The sequence below is a fragment of the Scomber scombrus genome, chromosome 22 (genome assembly GCF_963691925.1).
Source record: "Scomber scombrus chromosome 22, fScoSco1.1, whole genome shotgun sequence".
Lineage (NCBI taxonomy): Eukaryota > Metazoa > Chordata > Actinopteri > Scombriformes > Scombridae > Scomber > Scomber scombrus.
In genome coordinates, this window is record NC_084991.1 from 23193514 (window position 1) to 23212223 (window position 18710).

Below are 18710 nucleotides of genomic sequence, written 5' to 3' on the forward strand. Positions count from 1 at the left end.
TAGCGCCCCCTAACGTCGGGTCATGTGACCACAAATCCTCTCGGATCGGCATGAAATTTAAATATGTTACAGCTCTCATCGGATTATTGGGAAATTAATTTTGTGGAATTTTTTTACCAAACAGGAAGTTGACCACGCGGCGTGGCGTGCACCGATTTTCACAATTTCGAACAACGCTTTGAGGACTTTATGATGTTCACAGAATCATGAAACCTGCCACGTAGGTTTCAAATCATGAGCTCTTTCATCTGATACCACATTTGCCCAATATTTTGGCCCAACAGCTCAGTAGCGCCCCCTAATGCCTTTTCCCACTTAGCATGTACTGACAAGCTCTAAAACTCACCAAATTGGACACACTTGTCAAGACTCACGAATATTATTTTTTGGTATAACCGCAACTTTTTAAGTGCCAAAATGACTCTACAGCGCCCCCTAGAACATTAAAAGTTGAAGCCCCGCCTTCTACATGCACGTACATGAACGAAATTTAGGAATCATATATATCATGACCAGACGCACAAAAAAGCCTCTTGGACCCATACCCTAAGTCCAACAGGAAGTCGGCCATCTTGGATCACAGGTGCATTTTTTCCGCCACAGGTGCATTTTTCCAGGCCTCGTACTTTAACGCACTCCTCCTGCAGTTTTGACTCCACAGACTTAAGATTCGCATTGTATCATCATCAGACCTTGATGATGTAAACTTGACGACAGATTTTTCCTACGTTATACCAGGTGGGCGTGGCTGTTGTTTGTTTGTATAAACAAACAACTCCTTATAACTCCTCCATACATTGTCGGATGTTTATACATGCACTGCGTAAAATGTCACACCTGGTGACGCCGTTTCAATTTCAACATCATTGGGGGTGGATGTGGCAAGGGGTCTCCATAGCGCCCCCTAACAGCAGGTCATGTGACCACAAACTTTGTCTGATCTTCGTGAAATTTACAGGTCTCATAGCACTCATGGGTAAACCCTCAAATTATTTTTTTCAAATTTTTCGCTCTAACAGGAAGTGAGTTATTGTGCATTTCCTGCGTCAATTTTCCGTTTTTCCCTCTGCGTTTAGAGGACTTTCCCGTCTTCACAGAATCACCAAATTGCCCACGTAGGTTCACACTCAGGCGCACTTTAATTTGAGACCATAACTGCCTCTGGGCGTGGCACAACAGCTCAATAGCGCCCCCTAATGCCTTTATCCATTTTGTACATTTTCACAAACTCCTACACTCACCAAATTGTACATATACGTCAACAGTCACACAGATTGACTACTGACAAAGTTTGGGATTTTTAAGTGAGAAGATGACTCCACAGCGCCCCCTGGAAGATTTCAAAGTTTAAGCCCCGCCTTCCACATTGACATAGAAAAATGAAATCGACAAGGCCTATGTATTATGTCCAGACGCACAATAAAGCCTCTTGGACCCATACCCTAAGTCCAACAGGAAGTCGGCCATCCAGGCTAAAATTTTCAATCTGGATCAGTTTTATTATTATTATAGTTGTACGCCTTTTTGACAGCCTAAACATGCCCCAAAACTCACCAAAACTTGCAATCATGTCCGATCCGGAGAAAACCTTGATATTTTAAGGAGCGGGGAAATGGCCGACGCAAAAATTGATTAATAGCGCCCCCTAGAAAATTTAAAAAATCAAGCCCCTCCACTCAGATTGACGTAGACAAACCAAATTCGGGAAACACATGTATCGTGTAAAGACGCACAAAAAAGCCTCTTGGACCCATAGCCTAAGTCCAACAGGAAGTCGGCCATCCAGGCAAAATGCTCAATCTTGATGCTTTTTTTACCCTTCACCCACATTCCTTTGTGCTGAGAAGTCACCCAGACTCATTTGTGGTCTTAGTTTGCCATCTAGTGGAGACATTAACCGCTGCACACAATGTTCAATTAAAGGCACAGGAGCAAAGACATCTACATGCCAGTTTTGACAGCCCTGCGACCGCCGCACGCACCGACGTGCACGTACGGCGTTACAATTGGGGGGGTAAACGGGGGGGTGCGAGGGCCCTTCGACACTGCTTGCAGTTTTAATTATTATTATTATTCAAGTGCCGCGTAATGAATCGCATTTTTGGCGGCTTGAACATAAATGAAAACTCATGAAATTCTGCACACACGTCGCAGCTGGTGTAAATTTATTTAATTCAACGTGATTGGACGCAAGCGTGGTAAGGGGACTCGCTAGCGCCCCCTAACGTCGGGTCATGTGACCACAAATCTTCTCTGATCGGCATGAAATTTAAATATGTTACAGCTCTCATCGGATCATACGGAAATTAATTTTGTGGAATTTTTTTACCAAACAGGAAGTTGACCACGCGGCGTGGCGTGCACCGATTTTCACAATTTCGAACACCGCTTTGAGGACTTTATGATGTTCACAGAATCATGAAACCTGCCACGTAGGTTTCAAATCATGAGCTCTTTCATCTGATACCACATTTGCCCAATATTTTGCCCCAACAGCTCAGTAGCGCCCCCTAATGCCTTTTCCCACTTAGCATGTACTGACAAGCTCTAATACTCACCAAATTATACACACTCATCAAGACTCATGAATATTATTTTTTGGTATAACCGCAACCTTTTAAGTGCCAAAATGACTCTACAGCGCCCCCTAGAACATTAAAAGTTGAAGCCCCGCCTTCTACATGCACGTACATGCACGAAATTTAGGATTCATATATATCATGACCAGACGCACAAAAAAGCCTCTTGGACCCATACCCTAAGTCCAACAGGAAGTCGGCCATCTTGGATCACAGGTGCATTTTTTCTGCCACAGGTGCATTTTTTCAGCCCGCGTACTTTAACGAACTCCTCCTGCAGTTTTGACTGCAGAGACTTCAGATTAGAACTGTATCATCCTCAGACCTTGATTATGTAAACTTGATGACAGATTTTACCTACGTTATACCAGGTGGGCGTGGCAGTCGTTTGTTTGTATAAACAAACAACTCCTTATAACTCCTCCATACATTGTCGGATGTTTATACATGCAGTGCGTGAAATGTCACACTTGGTGACGCCGTTTCAATTTCAACATCATTGGGGGTGGGTGTGGCAAGGGGTCTCCATAGCGCCCCCTAACAGCAGGTCATGTGACCAAAAACGTTGTCTGATCTTCGTGAAATTTACAGGACTCATAGCACTTATGGGTAAACCCCCAAATTAATTTTTTCAAATTTTTCACTCAAACAGGAAGTGAGTTATTTTGCATTTCCTGCGTCAATTTACCATTTTTCCAACAGCGTTTAAAGGACTTTCCCGTCTTCACAGAATCACCAAATTGTACACATACGTCAACAGTCACACATATTGCCTACTGACAAAGTTTGGGATTTTTAAGTGAGAAAATGACTCCACAGCGCCCCCTGGAAGATTTCAAAGTTTAACCATTATATGAATACCTTATCCCCTTTCATTTCTGGTCTTGGTCTGCCATCTAGTGGAGACATTAACCCCCCTTCACACAATGTTCCATTGAAGCAGCAGGAGCAAAGACCTTTACATGGCTGCTGTCAATGCCCTGCGACTGCGACAAGCACTGACGTTCCTGCGTATGAAGACCTACCTGCGCGCCCTCCGACTGCGCCACAGTCCGACGTGCGTGGATGTGCGAGGGCCCTTCGACACTGCTTGCAGTTTTAATGTTGGTTTTACTGTTTCTATACATTTGTTTCAACAGAAAAAAAAAATCTAAATTCAGTTTCAAAATGTTGGAAAACGAAGAAGAACAACAGCTGTACTCAACGTTGCTATGGAAACGCTGCAGGAAATGTTGTAGTGTCCAATCTCTGCTGGGTGCACTGCATTTATTTATTTATTATAAACATATTTATATATCAAACCAGCAGAACTCCAACTACCCGATGCACCGCTGCACAGAGGGGCAAGAGGAGAATTTATATATATATATTTATGTTTATATATTAATTATTAGACTCCTGAAACTGAACGGCTGCAGCAGTGATGATGCAGATGTGTCCTGTTCAAAACATCTGCATCAAGTGTTTGTTGTATTTTATGTTTTTTTCAGTACAAACATGAACACTTTGCTCTGGTCCTCTGAAATAATGCGAACGTGGAAGTAACTTAAAACTGCATTCTATCAAAAGGCCACCAGGGGGCGACCGTTTTGGTGTCAAAAGGACTTCCGTCTCTGTACAAGTCAATGGAGAATTCACCAACTTCTCACTTGATTTCTAACCTCAGTAAACGTTTTCAAAATGTGTTTATGGTCTCAATCGCTAGTTTAAAGCCTTCTTCAATGCAGTATGATGTTCATTTGGGACATTTTGGCCTCCCTGATTTTATATGTGACGATAAAGCAGGGTATGCATTAGGGCGTGGCTACGTGGTGATTGACAGGTTTGACTGGTTCACAGGTTCAGGAGGGCGCCTCATGCTCCTCCTGATGCCCATATAAGTAGAATCCCTGTTTTTATTTTTCCCAGCATGCACCTGAAATTTTCAAGATGGCGCTGCTCAGATCCGATACTATTGGCCTCCGAGCAGCAGTCCACAAACCAATGGGTGACGTCACGGATGTTACGTCCATTTTATATACAGTCTATGAGGTGAACGCTCTCTAAAGACACTTTACAGCAGGTCTGATCTAATAATCACTAAAGTGTTTTTAGTCTCTGTGTCTGTTTGCAGTTCCTTTGCATCATTTTGTAGCCGCTTTGTGTCTCTGTCAACATGTTGCCTGTTTGTAGTTGGTATTGCGTTGCTCTTTGCAGTCACTTTGCATCTGTTTTTATTCCCTTTGAGTCTGTTTTTATTCTCTTTACGTCTGTTTTTATTCCTTTTGTGTCCGTTTTTAGTCTCCTTGCATCTATTTTTATTCCCTTTGTGTCCGTCTTTAGTCTCTTTACGTCTGTTTTTAGTCTCTTTGTGTCTGTTTTTAGTCTCTTTGTGTCTGTCTTGAGTCTCTTTACGTCTGTTTTTATTCCTTTTGTGTCCGTCTTTAGTCTCTTTACGTCCGTCTTTAGTCTCTTTACGTCTGTCTTTAGTCTCTTTAGGTCCGTCTTTAGTCTCTTTACGTCTGTTTTTAGTCTCTTTACGTCTGTTTTTAGTCTCTTTACGTCTGTTTTTAGTCTCTTTAGGTCCGTCTTTAGTCTTTTTACGTCCGTCTTTAGTCTGTTTACGTCTGTTTTTATTCCCTTTGCGTCTGTTTTTAGTCTCTTTACGTCCGTCTTTAGTCTCTTTACGTCTGTTTTTAGTCTCTTTACATCTGTTTTTATTCCCTTTGTGTCTGTTTCTAGTCTTTTTCAAAGTCTAAAATGTTGTATTGGATGTGTCTGGAGCTCTTGGCCCGGTGCCTGCAGGCCTCTTCAGTAATCCATCCATGCTTTAAACACCACTGGGTTTCAGGCTGCAGAGATTCAAGCTGCTGTGACAGAAATAAACCGGGTTGTGTGTTGTTCTTTAGATGCAAGAACCTGAATGAATGAAGTTTTGTGTTTGACATGTTTAGCTTCTTTTTGTTTTTACCTGCAGCTTCAGTTGGAAACACGCTGACGCTCAGTCTAATGAGATGTTTGGCTCATTATCAGGCGGCGTGCTGAGAGCAGGCTGGTGTTACAGTAGAAGTGGTGGAGGTAACTGTGGGGGTTTGATGGGAGTTAACTGGGTGTGTGTGAAGGAGACGGAGCAGTGGGTGGCTGCAGAAAAGACCTCACTCAGTGATGGAAAACATTCTTTTCAATGAGTCACAGTCATAAACATGTAAAATCATTACAGATACCCAGAAAAAAAAGAGTCAAAGTCGGAGCTGACTTCACCTCACGGAATGAGAAACACTCTCCAAAGCAAACAGGAGAAAAATGGGACTCAAACTGGTGATTCTGATGGTTAATTAAATTCTAATATACAGGCGCATGTTTATGAGCCGGATCCAACTATTAGTGCTCGCTTAGCAGCAACATTTTCCATTATTTGTGAGCCGCTCTTTAAAGAACACTTCTGACAGGAAACAGGTTATAACTCCAGAAATCAATTCCATACAGAGGCGCTCGGTACACGCTGCAGTTTTTTATTGTCGGAGTTAAAAGTCTGTTTAGAAATACGTTTAAACGCTCTCGGCCTCTCGAGCTCTCCAACTCCACAGAAAGTTAAAGTTAGTGCTTCCCAGCGGAGCTCATTGTGAACGCGGTATCGCCAAGAACTCAGAGGCCATTAAATATAACTGGCTGTGCTTTCGGCCCGACATAAATGTTTGAAATACTGGAGACTTCCCCCCGAAGATGAAATATGTTTCATGACATACAGTACAGAGCTGCTAATGGCTCCTAGACACAAAGCCAGTGGTGGAACAACTGAGATCCTTCACTTAAAGGAGCAGTGTGCAGAGTTTAGTGGCATCCAGCACAACAATCCTGCAGGAAATATAATATAATATTTTAATTAGTGATTAAGCACCTAACAGTAAGGAGTGCAGAGGGAGCAGCTCCTCTTCCACCATGTTTTACAGCCTCCGCAGGTTTTCCTACATGCTTGGAAAGGGGAAAAGAATTCAGTTGGTTGCAATCTTCAACTTCACCACTAGATGCCACTAAATCATTCAGACTGGTCCTTTAACCTTCCTGTCGTCCTCCCGGGTCAAATTGACCCCGGCTCTTTTGGCGGTTCCTTCTTCCCTTCCTTCCTCCCTCTTTCTTTAATTTTTTTCTTCGCTCTTCCCCTCCTTCCCTCTTTCTTTGCTCCCTCTTCCTTCCTTCCTTCCTTTCTTCCTTCCTTCCATCCTTCCTTCCTTTCTTCCTTCCTTCCTTCCTCCTTTCCTCCCTCCCTCCCTCCCTCCCTCCCTCCTTACTCCTTTTGTTATCTTCCTTCCTTCCTCCCTTCCTTTTCTCCTTACTTCCTTCCTCTTTTCCTCCTTACTCCTTCCTTCCTTCCTTCCTTCCTCCCTCCTTACTCCTTTCCTTCCTTCCTTCCTTCCTTCCTCCTTTCCTCCCTCCCTCCCTCCTTACTCCTTTTGTTATCTTCCTTCCTTTCTTCCTTCCTTCCTCCCTTCATTTTCTCCTTACTTCCTTCCTCCTTTCCTCCTTACTCCTTCCTTCCTTCCTTCCTTCCTTCCTCCCTCCTTACTCCTTTCCTTCCTTCCTTCCTTCCTCCTTTCCTCCCTTCCTCCTTCCTCCTTTCCTTCCTTCCTCCCTTCCTGGGGGGAAGGAAGACAACATTTAAGAAAACATCACAAAATATTGACCTCAATTTGATCCAATAACATAATTTATTTCCTTAACTTTCCATTTTGTCTTCTGTTTTATTGTTGTGTTTTGCACCTCAGGCCCACCGTACATGCACTTGTACATTTGGCATGAAAATAAAAACATGTTTTCATGCAGTAAAGCTGATGATTTAGGTCAGAATACATAGGCACCAGCGTTGGCTTTCTACCAGCAGCAGCGTCCCTGGTGATCGACGCTTCAGTGTGACTTGTTTTATGTGATCGTATCTTCGTGCTGGTGGTTTTCATGTAGCTGTGTGTACTCTGTACTTCCTTCACTCAGAGGGGAGTCCTCGCTCCGGCGCTGAGGGCTGACTTGACCACAGTCTGGTCTCAGCCGCTGCCAGGTTTACTGTTCTGCGGCCTGGGCCGAAGGCTTGAGGTGGCTGGGAGGCTTTGTGGATCCGCGGCCTTCCAAGAACTCTCCGTGGGCACCGAGTGGCAAAGCCTCAAGCCACAAAATCCACAGGGCATAAAGGCTCTTAGTGTCGGAGCTTCAGGAAGCAGCTGGCAGGTAGAGACGAGGACAGACGTGCTGATGGATGCGGAGGAGGTGGAAGGTGGAGAGGATAATTGTCTCAAACAAGGAGAAAGTTATTAAAGGACCTGATCCGAACACCATGTGGTGGCAGTTCTGGGGACAAACTCTTGACTTGTGTAACCACAGTTTGTCCTGATGAGTGGGACAAGAAACAGCTGACCTAAGAGTTTCTAACAGTATATCTGCGGCTCCTCGTAAACCCTTAAAAGAGACAATAAAGCTGAATTGAAGGTATTAAAAAGTATTAAAACTACAACAACATGTCAGCGCCACAGTTCATTAAAGTTAAATATTTGACAGATTCTGTATTTCTGAGACAATAAGCCATAATATGTTGAGAATAAAGCTGGAAATTTATGAGGAAAAAAAATCACAATATTTCTAGAAGTCGTCATAATATTCCAACGTTTTCGAGTCTGACAGCTTTTACATGTCAAATGAGCGACTATTATAACTCTATTCTTGAACTATTGCTTAAGTATTATTCTTCAGTGTGACTATTTGCAACTAGATGGTGTGACACAGATGATCTTATACTTTTTCCTATTTTTCACTTTCTCTTTCCTTCAAAACTCGAGATGGTGTGACGTTATCAACGGAGCCGAAGTTCACCAAAGGTAAATTCTACACAAAGCAACACGCAGTTATACTCAAAGTAAAGCCGTTGATCGCAGCAGTTATATTAAACTGGTTTTGGTTTGATATTTTATGGTCGTAAATGCTGGTTTGGTTTGACCCAGCATCCTACAGTTTAAGACGAGATGTGGAAGAGACTTAAACCTGCACTCTCTCTAATGGCCAGCAGGGGGCGGTTCACAGGTTCACAGGTTCAGGAGTCCATGGCTACATTTTTTATTTGATATTTATTCAGTCTATGGTCGTACTCCACTCTCTAAAAGTCTAATCATATCAAATTAAATGAAAGCTTATCAACTTTATTGTCCACCTGTGTCGTACAAGAGTATAAATTCATTTTCAGCTCGCAGCATGACGAATAACATCACATATAACGTCATATGTCACAAAAACAGCAAGTGAAAAACTGTTTGTTGTTGTTTTAGATGCAACTTCACATCCCAAGGTATATATTACTAAAATGATTCGAAATAATCCAGAAAATCAGGATTTTTGGTTTGCAATAATTAGCACAAATTAAAAAAATGTCTGTAATATTTGCTGCAGAAAGCTGCTGTTTCTGCATGAACCGGTCAAATCAACAGGTCGCTTTTGATTTGGACCCATTGTTACATTTCGTGTTGTAACTAAGGATTTCATATAACTCTTCATCGGTAGAGGTTTGGACAAAAATCGCATTATTTTCCTTTGAATTGTTTCTGACTTCCTGCAATTTCACAGCAGGAAGAGCAAATAATCTAATAAAACGCAAACTGTGTCACACTTTTTGAGAAAAGCTGCAGTAAAATCAAATATTTTTGGCCGAAACAATCTGCAAACATCTGGAGAGACTGATTAATTAACGGTTTAACTGATCTATGAATGATTTTTTATGATATTTTTCTTTGCACAGGAGACTCTGCACCGTTTCCTTCCTGACTTTGTCTCATTTGTTCAGCTGCTTTGTGGTTATTAACTAATGAGCTGTGTTTACATCCTGAACGAGGTCAAACATGCCATAAAAAAACACATTAATACATTTTTATAAAATAAATGCTGGTTTGATGGGGCCTCTGGTTTCTGATTTGTCTCTTCACTGTCATAATGAGGCTTGTGTGTTTTGGATATCACATAAAATTGGGGGTCAACCATCTCATGTGGTCACAGTTGTCACTTTAAATTGTCAGTCGGCTCATCACATGTCAGCAGAGGTTTAAAACGTCTCATAATCATCACCACCGTGGCAAGTTGCAACACTCCAAGTGGAGGTCAGGATTTTCCTGAACGGTTTCCTTACAGAGAAATAAAAAAGAGAGCATGTTTCAAACACAAAACTACCTTTCTTTAGTATGAAAGAGAGACGAATGAAAGCCAGCTCAGCTATCAGCAGCATGGCAGAATCCACAACCTGCTGACTCAGATTCAGCCTGTTTGATTGACTGGCTTTAAGTTTGCCCAGTTTTCTTCAGGAGGAGAGCGAAGCAGGGCCGGATCAGGACTGAACCCAGACCACGTCTACGTTCTGCTGCAGAGGAATGTGCTAAAAGCTCCGTCTTCACCAGCCAAACACTTTCCCTCGCATTAATGTTTCCCCGAACCTCCCACGAATCTTTCGGACGGGCTGGTGCCAAGACGACATGTAATCACAAAGATCAACAAACCCTTAACAGCTTTTACAGAGGATCACCGTGACCAGCTACAGGCCGGTTTTATAAAAAGATGGATAGACACACACACACACACACCCACACACACACACATATACTGTATATACACATATCAGTCCATGGTCACTTTTGGGGACATTACATAGACTTACATTCATTTTCTGGAGACCAACCCCTCCCTTAACCACTGACCCAAAAATCAGCTTCCATGTTCTTTGTCCCCAGTTATAAAAGTTATAAAACTGGCCCTAAGTCTGAAATTTGTCCCCAAAAGTAGTATATGACAGACTCGACACACACACATGAGTTTGTCTTGATATCATTGTGAGGACACTAATTGACTCCTTACCATAGACTGTATATAAGAAATGGACGTAACATCCGTGACGTCACCCATTGGTTTGTGGACTGCTGCTTGGAGGCCAATAGTATCGGATCTGAGCAGCGCCATCTTGAACATTTCAGGTGCATGCTGGGAAAAATAAAAACAGGGATTCTACTTATATGGGCATCAGGAGGAGCATGAGGCGCCCTCCTGAACCTGTGAACCAATCAACCTGTCAATCACCACGTAGCCACGCCCTAATGCATACCCTGCCATATCGTCACATATAAAATCAGGGAGGCCAAAATGTCCCAAATGAACATCATACTGCATTGAAGAAGGCTTTAAACTAGCGATTGAGACCATAAACACATTTTGAAAACGTTTACTGAGGTTAGAAATCAAGTGAGAAGTTGGTGAATTCTCCATTGACTTGTATAGAGACGGAAGTCCTTTTGACACCAAAAACAGTCGCCCCCTGGTGGCCTTTTGATAGAATGCAGTTTTAAGTTACTTCCGCGTTGGCCTCATTTCAGAGGACTGGAACTCCCCGCCTGACCCTTACCCGAACCGTAACCATCACAACTAAACCTAAATCTAACCGTTACCTTAAAACCAAGTCTGAAGCCTCAAATTGACCTTTGAAGCTGTGAGGATACACACACACACACACACTTTTTTATGCAGCGATTCAGCAAACAACGATTTCAGAAGCACAGAAACATTTGTTCCAGAAAAAGTTCATTTTACAAAGCGCCAACTGCTGGTCAACAGTGTTACTGCGTTCTTCTCTTAGTGCTACATTTCATATATATTCATGTGTTTTATTTCTTTATTGGGTTTACATGTAGATGCATAACATACCACATAAACTGTATTACATCATGCCACAAAAAACACAAATGAGTCTCCAAAAATGCTCCCCCCGCTGAAGGGCCATGAAATAATAAAAGATAAATAAATACACATGTTTGTCCCGGTATCTACATATTTATCCTCACACAGACTTATTGTGACAAAGTGAAACCAGAACTTTCAGACTTTACTCCAGAAGGACCCGATTACAGCGCTGCGCTCCCAGCATGCAGCTTACTGGTGGTTCATAGTATCTCTAAAAGTAGAGAGAGGGATTTAACCCTCCTGTTGTCCTTGAGTCAAGGAAGGAAGGGAGGGAGGAAGGAAGGAAGAAGGAAGGAAAGGAGGGAGGAAGGAAGGAAGGAATGAAAGGAGGGAAGGAAGGAAGGATTTTTCTATGTGAAAATGTCCTGAGATAAATCTTGTTGGGATTTGGTCTTATATATATAAATAAAACTGATTTGAAGTAAGTAAACCCAATTCCAAACCTCATGTACGGGTGGATTTGAGAAGTTGACATTTGGAGTAAAGAAGGAGAAAAATAAGTGAAATCCTGCGGCTCAGGAGGTGGAGCGGTCGTCCTCCAATTGGCGGTTCGATTCCCGGCTCCTCCAATCCGCATGTTGATGTGTCCTTGGGCAAGACACTTAACCCCAAATTGCTCCCGTTGCTGTGCCATCAGTGTATGAATGTGTGTGAATAGGTGAGTGAGTTGTAGTGTAAAGCGCTTTGATTGGTCGAAAGGCTAGAAAGGCGCTATATAAGTACAGTCCATTTACCATCCTGCTACTATAGTTAGTTTATGTAGTTTATGTAGCGGGACAGATACCTCTTTTCCACCGAGCTGGAGCCAGAGCCTGACTAAGCTCCAGAACGGGAGCCAGAGCCAGAGCCAGAGCGAGCACCAACTCTTTGCTGGTCTAAAGCAAGAACCGATTACGTCAGCGGGCTGGGGGCGGGGTTATGTGAGCAGGACTTTACCTGCGCAAACACGGTCTTCCGTTCCTGTATTTCTATGTAGGCTTGCAAACACATGAACAGCACTTGCATCGCAGCCGCAATTTCCTCCATCTTCGTCGTCTTCTCCTCCTTCTTTGTTGTCTTCTTCTCCTTCTTTGTTTTCTTCTTCTTCTTCTTCTTCTTCTTCTTCTTCTTCTTCTTCTTCTTCGTTTCCAGCAGGCTAGATGCCTTGTGGCATGTTGCTGCCTCTCACTGGTGAATCATGGAAGTGCTTCAAAGGCTAAGTCATAAAATAGTTGTTGAGTAATTTTCTATCATTCAACTAATCGATTAATTTCCATTTAGTATCGTGGGAATAACAAGATATTACATTTAACAATAAAACACATGAAATAGGGAGCGAGAAAGGAAGGGAGGAAGGAAAGAAGGAAGGAAGGAGGGAAGGAGGAAGGAAGGACAGAAAGAATGAAGATAGGGGGTTGGGGAAGGAAAGGAAGAAGGGAGGAAAGAGAGAAGGAGGGAGGGAGGAAGGACAGACGGAAGGAAAGGAAGGAAGGACGGAAGGAGGGAAGGAGGAAGGAAGGACAGAAGGAATAAAGAAAGGGGGATGTGAAAGGAAAGGAGGAAGGGAGGAAAGAGAGAGGAAGGAAAGAAAGAGAGAAGGAGGGAGGGAGGAAGGACAGATGGAAGGAAGGAAGGGAGGAAAGAAAGAGAGAAGAAGGAAAGAAAGATTGAAGGAGGGAGGGAGGACAGACAGAAGGAAGGAAGGAAGGGAGGAAAGAAGGAAGGGAGGAAATAGAAGAAGGAAAGAAAGAGACAAGGAGGGAGGAAGGACAGACGGAAGTAAGGAAGGAAGGGAGGAAAGAGAGAAGGAAAGAAAGAGAGAAGGAGGGAGGAAGGACAGACGGAAGGAAGGAAGGAAGGGAGGAAAGAAGGAAGGGAGGAAAGAGAGAAGAAGGAAAGAAAGAGAGAAGGAGGGAGGAAGGACAGACGGAAGGAAGGAAGGAAGGGAGGAAAGAAGGAAGGAAGGAAGGAAGGAAGGAAGGAAGGAAGGGAGGGAAGAAGGAACAGTCAAAACAGACAGGGTCAATTTGACCCTGGAGGACGACACGAAGGTTAAAGGTTTGAAATAGTTCTTTTATACAGATCACTGACTGGTTCAGGTCCAGAATGAAACTGGTCCAAGTAAGACATGAAGTACTACGACTGCTCTGCTGTAGTGTTTGTAAGAAGTGAAATGAGCTCATCTGGGATAGAAGAAAAAAGAAAAGTCCCATAATTGAATTGAAAGCGGAGCAGAGTTACATAAAGCCGGCCGTCTGAAGTGACTCCAGGTTTGTTGGTTTTCGGGCCTCAGAACTGTCGGACACGGCGCTTCTCATTTGTTTGACGATAACTGGACCCCTCCTCCGGTTCTGAGCCCAGTCCAGGCAGCTTTCATCCCAAATCTCATCCTGATGAAACCGGCTGTCAGCTCCCATCGAGGCCACGATGAAGCTGCTAAACTGGACTCACAGAGGGAGCTTTATTCCCAGGAAGGGGGGGAGAGCTCACCGTTTAAAAAAAAAAAAAGAAGAAGAAGAAGAAAGGGAGGAAGACTTTGAACTCTCTGCCCATCAGTATCTGTTACAACACTCCACTTCACAGCGAGGAGGTTTGGCAGAGAAGGAAAAGAAGAAAAGTGACTCGTTCGTGGCGCCGAGATGCTCGAGGATCAGGAGGATGAAGAAGGGGAAAAACGTCTGTGTGAGGAACTACTGTACTACACTGTAAAATAATCCAAATAAGAAGTTATGATCTGTAGCACAACAACCACTCCTTCATTCCTTCGTCTCTCCACAAGCGGCTTCAGGCTTGTCAGCGTTGTGGCATAAGGATAAGGAAGGAAAGGACGGAAGGAAGGAAAGGAGGGAGGAAGGAAGGAAGGAAAGGAGTGAGGAAGGAAGGAAGGAAGGAAAGGAGGAAGGAAGGAAGGAAGGAAGGAAGGAAGGAAGGAAGGAAGGAAAGGAGTGAGGAAGGAAGGAAGGAAAGGAGGAAGGAAGGAAGGGAGGAAGGAGGAAGGACGGAGGAAATAAGGAAGGAAGGAAGGTAGGAGGGAGCCAGCCAGTGTCCTAATGGTGTAACTATATAAATCTGATTATATACAGGAGAATACATGTGATCTAAACTGTGGAATAAATATAATCCACTTTTGCAACACAACACAAAAGTTTTTAACACATTTTTACATAATTCGTCAAACTTATTTAGAAAATTGTTATAAGAAAATGTCCTGATAAATATGGACAAAATGCTTTAAAATTTAAATGTAGAAATACTCCTTTCATGTGATGTTTTTAAATGAAGTCATTATTAGTATAAGTCCACTTAAATACACTGTAGGTGATAAAATATGTAATATTTATCATTCTTTTGTGGTTACACCATTTGACATTTTCAGGAGCATTCAGTCTTACTTTTGGTAAAAAAAAATGGTGCAAATGTCATTTCAAATGATATAAAACCAACAAAAATACTAAATGTACATTTTAACAAACCTGATGCTGCTTTTAAATCTAGTTTAACTGATTTATGAATATTAATTACTGGAGAAAAGTCCTTCTCTTGCTTTATTCTTCAGGTGAGAAACGGCTATTTTGTCTCGATGTGGCTAAATTTAAACGTTTGAGTTCATGTCGCCAAGATTTCTGTCTCAGTCCTCTCAGAAATGTTTCCTTACCACGATGAAAACATTATTTATTCACTTAATGTACTTTAGTTTATTGAGTGTTTTTATTTTGGACTGAGAGCCAGAACTCATCTCAGTGCCTCTTTAAGTTGTTAAATAATCAGCGTGTTGTATTTGCTTCTTCTTCTTCGTTGGTGGCCTGGAAGCGGCGGTGTTGTTGTTCAGGTCTGCCGGGACGGAGAGACCTCACCTGGACGGCTCTGGTGTTGTTTGGGAGTTAATCAGCGTTACGACATGGAGGATGTTGGTTTAAAGACGGAAATATCAACAGACGGTTAAGTGCAGCTCGTTAATTCCATTAACGTGCGTGAAAGTGTGTGTTTGTTCAGCTAATTGGGCCGAATTATTCAATTTGTCCGTTTTTGGAAGTGATGTTTGGATAGCTAATTTGTGGAGAACATTTTCCATAAAAGAGAAGGAGGGCAGGGCTGCTGTGTGCCTCTGAAGTTCAGGGAAAATAAACCAGATCATGGAGAGAGAGAGAAACAAGAATCTAAATGTAGAACAAGTAGTGGCACAAATACACCTTTTATGTAATAAGTGAGAGAAGAAGTGTGTGACATCATCGCTGTGAAGGAACCGACCTGGATGGACAGAAGAGAAACTTAGAGAGCAAAGTTGTGATCGTTAAAGCGGCGATGATCAATAACCTCACTGAGCTTTGTAGAGTTACGGCTCATTGTTTAGCTGAGTCACTGAACTCTACCTGCTCCTTCCTTCCTTCCTCCCTTCCTTCCTTCCTCCCTCCCTCCTTTCCTTCCTTCTTCCTCCCTGCTCAGCACCAAATCTGACCAGCTGCTGCATTAAATGGTCACAATGATCAGTTTCTAAAGCTGCCTCCCTTCCCTCTTTCCTCCGTCCTTCCTTCCTTCCTTCCTTTCTCCCTCCTTTCCTTCCTTCTCCCGTGTTTCCTTTCTTCTTCCTTCCCTCCTCCCTCCTTTCCTTCCTTCTTCCTCCCTGCTCAGCACCAAATCTCACCAGCTGCTGCATTAAATGGTCACAATGATCAGTTTCTGAAGCTGTTGCATCATCTGAAGAACATCTCTGATGGTTAAACTGAGTCTAATCTCTGTAATGTATTTGATGAACCTGCAGAGAATCATCAGAGACTTTGCAACTTTGCAGCTTCCTCTACCCCAACCGGTCGAGACAGATGTTCTCCCACTGTGAGTCTGGTTCTGAGGTTTCTTCCTGTTAAAAAGGGAGTTTTTTCTCTCCACTGTCGCTAAGTGATGCTCATGTGTGAATGTTGGGTCTCTTTAAAATTAAACCTGAAGAGTTCGGTTTAGACCTGCTCTATGTGTAAAGAGCCTTGAGATTACTTTGTTGTGATTTGGCGCTTTATAAATAAAGATTGATTGATTGATTGATTGATCCTCTCAGCTTTACAGAGTGTCCTGTATTTCCCCTGCCTTGGTTGATTGCCTCATGTGTTTCACCTGTCTTGTTTCACTCACCTGTGTCCTGTTAGTGATTACCTCATCATGTCTATCTAGGTTTTGGTTTTCAGTTCAGTCTTTGTCCGAGTCTCTGTGTTCATTCACCCTGTGGTTAGTTTCTCTTTTGTTGGCAATAAAATAAATTGACCCAGACTCTGTCAGCCTGCAGTCTGCATTTGGGTCCATCTGCTCCGCAATCCATGACAGAAACACAATGTTATCATAACGCTGCATCCTGACATACAGCGACACGAGCGAGTGAGAAAAAGTGATTAAAATGCAGTTTTCAATCAGCTTTTCCTGACATGCTGCGAGCGACATCGCCCTGTCCAGCGATGACGCTCACCCCTCAAAAAATCGCTCACTCTGTCTATCTGGACGAAATTTCGCGGCTGTGTCCCGCCCCTAAACACTTCTTATTGGTTGAAATGTACACGCTGCATATCAGGACAGTTTCGCGCAAGATTTCATCGCCGGTTCGCTCGCTCGCTGTATATCAGGATGCGTGTAAGTGTGAGAATGTTGAAAAGGTTTTGCCGAAAACTGTCTTTTCAGAAGCATAAACCAGACATATTTGGAGGAAGCAGCTTCATTCCTGCTAAGTGAAATACCTGGAAATGAGCAGATGCAAAGATATCGATGGTTACACCTGCGAACAGAACAGACGGTTATACTGTCCAGATTAAAGTCCACATGACATGTCGACTTAACCCTTACATACTGTTAAGGGTCTGATTTGACCCATTATGACATTTAAGAGAAGAAAAAACAAAAAAAATCCAATCTTAAAAACTTTTTCTTTTTGCCAGAAATGTGACAACTCATTCTAATGTGACCCAGAATATAAAAAAAATTGAAATATTATAACTTTTTAAGACATTTTTTGTGCAGCTGATACAAAATTTTGTTGAGTGTTTGACTCATTTGAATCTAAAAATTCAATAGTCAGCATTCAACAGTATGTAAGGGTTAAATGTCGACACGCTGAGATTGCAGTTGTCATGTCGAGTTTAATCTCGTCGCGGAATTTTTTATTTATTTTTCCTCATGTGGCTCTGATACTCCGTCGTAGTAAACAGAATACAAAGAGTGCTAAGATAAATATTGAATGGGTTACAACCATAGACTGTATATAAAAAATGGACATAACATCCGTGACGTCATCCATTGGTTTGTGGACTGCTGCTCGGAGGCCAATAGTTTCGGATCTGAGCAGCGCCATCTTGAAAATTTCAGGTGCATGCTGGGAAAAATAAAAACAGGGATTCTACTTATATGGGCATCAGGAGGAGCATGAGGCGCCCTCCTGAACCTGTGAACCAATCAACCTGTCAATCACCACGTAGCCACGCCCTAATGCATACCCTGCTTTATCGTCACATATAAAATCAGGGAGGCCAAAATGTCCCAAATGAACATCATACTGCATTGAAGAAGGCTTTAAACTAGCGATTGAGACCATAAACACATTTTGAAAACGTTTACTGAGGTTAGAAATCAAGTGAGAAGTTGGTGAATTCTCCATTGACTTGTATAGAGACGGAAGTCCTTTTGACACCAAAACGGTCGCCCCCTGGTGGCCTTTTGATAGAATGCAGTTTTAAGTTACTTCCGCGTTGGCCTCATTTCAGAGGACCGGAACTCCCCGCCTGGTTTTAACGTTATGTAACTCAATACACATACAGTAGATGGTTGTGTCTTATTATCCACAGCCTGCTCTAATATACAGTATATGTTGGCGTGAAGTTTGTGAAAATGTTGTAGTTTCCTCTCTCCTCACACCAACTCTCTGAGCAACACACACACACACAGACATGCGACTGAAGAAGTTCATTTATAAGCAGAGAGCTGACAGCTGGGACGTCAGTGAAGGATGGTCGACTGCCGGCCGTTACATAACCGGACAGTCAAACGGCAGCGTGGGTAGAAGAGTTCAGACTTGGACAGTGAGGATGACGTTAAAGCAGCAGTCAGGTTAATCATTCCTCCTGTTCATACTGACTATTAAAAGATGCACAAAATCCACAAAACTGCATTTATAAGCAGATGATCAGCTTCTATTGAGCTTCAGCAGTCTGAGTTAGTCATATCAAGTGATATCTGACACATTTACTGAGAGGGGAAGTACATGGAGGAGGAGTACTACTACGTAGTAGTACGTTTAGTAGTAGTACTTTATGTAGTAGAAATTGAAGTAGTACTTTATGTAGTAGTAGTAGAACTAGTGGTAGTTGTAATAGTAGTATTAGTAGAAGTAGTACTCTTTGTAGTAGTAGTAGTAGTAGTAGTAGTAGTAGTAGTAGTAGTACTACTAGAAGT